Genomic DNA, 1,193 nt, shown 5'->3' with positions numbered 1-1,193 from the left:
CTGCAAACACCTCTGTGCGTTTTGCACTGCTGCAACCTCCTTTGTGTCTTTCTGCACTGCTGCAACCACCTCTGTACTCTAGCACTGCCTTGTCGCTCCATCTGCATCTTGCTTCTATTGACATCCATCATCCTTACTACTATCATTCAGGGCTCCCATAGTCGGATATGATCCAAAAGTTTGGGTACCTCAAGGATCATGTCCCTCATCTTCTGTAGTCCTCCTGACTATAGCTCGATGTCTCCCCACCTCTTCTCTAGAGGTGCAAGAGCACGCATGGCATAGTCATCATCTGTCTCGACTTCTTTCTCCGCCTTAGCTGGAGCTGCCTTGGAGTCATAAGCCTCTCCCTTATTTTTCTTCCTGGGACATTGGGTTGCATAATGACCCAACTCCCCACAATGGAAGCACTTCACCTTGGAGATGTCCTTCTTCTTCCTCTTCCCCTGCTATCCTGCAGATGCCAGAGCCGCATCCTCCTCCTCCTCTTTCTTGATTCGACCTCCTTTGCTGCTACTTCCCACCTTGGTCAACCGTCTGATCTCTTCTTGGTGAAGAGCTTCCCACATCTCTTCCCATCCTCGAAGATCAGCTCTGTCCAAAATTCTTTGGACAAATGTTTCCCAATCCTCAAAGACTGCATTCAAGGTGGTCCTCACCATGAATTCCTGATCCAGTGTGGCCCTTATGGAAGTAAGTTGGTCCCAAATCTCTTACAACCTGCTGAAGTATAGGTCCATCTGCTCCCCATTCTGTATCTGATACATTCGCAGCTGATTCTCCAACAACACCTTCCTCTGAATGGAAGTGCCTTGATACAATGTTATCAAGGTATCCCACATCTCCTTTTCCGTGTTCTTCTCGACAATATGCGGTATCACATGATCCTTGACCCCATCAAGGATTATGCACTTTGCCTTCGCCATTGCATCCTCATACCTTTCATTATCAGCTGGGTCGACTGGGATAGCCACGGTTCTCAAGGCGAAGCCCTTGATGCGATGTCTATCCAAAACAGACAGGATCTCGACCTTCCAGATGACAAAGTTGGAGGCCCCGTCCAACTTGTCTTGATCCCTCAGGACGTTCATTGCCATCTCCACTCTTCTACAAGACTCCCTCTGAGTCTCGACTTCCCTTCTAGAATTTCTCTCCTAGACTCCCTCCGAGTCTTGATTTCCCTCTTGGAAATC

The sequence above is a fragment of the Pinus tabuliformis genome, chromosome 1_1 (assembly GCF_031772625.1).
Source record: "Pinus tabuliformis cultivar Carrire ecotype Pingquan chromosome 1_1, CPIR1, whole genome shotgun sequence".
NCBI lineage: Eukaryota > Viridiplantae > Streptophyta > Pinopsida > Pinales > Pinaceae > Pinus > Pinus tabuliformis.
This window is presented reverse-complemented; position numbering follows the sequence as displayed.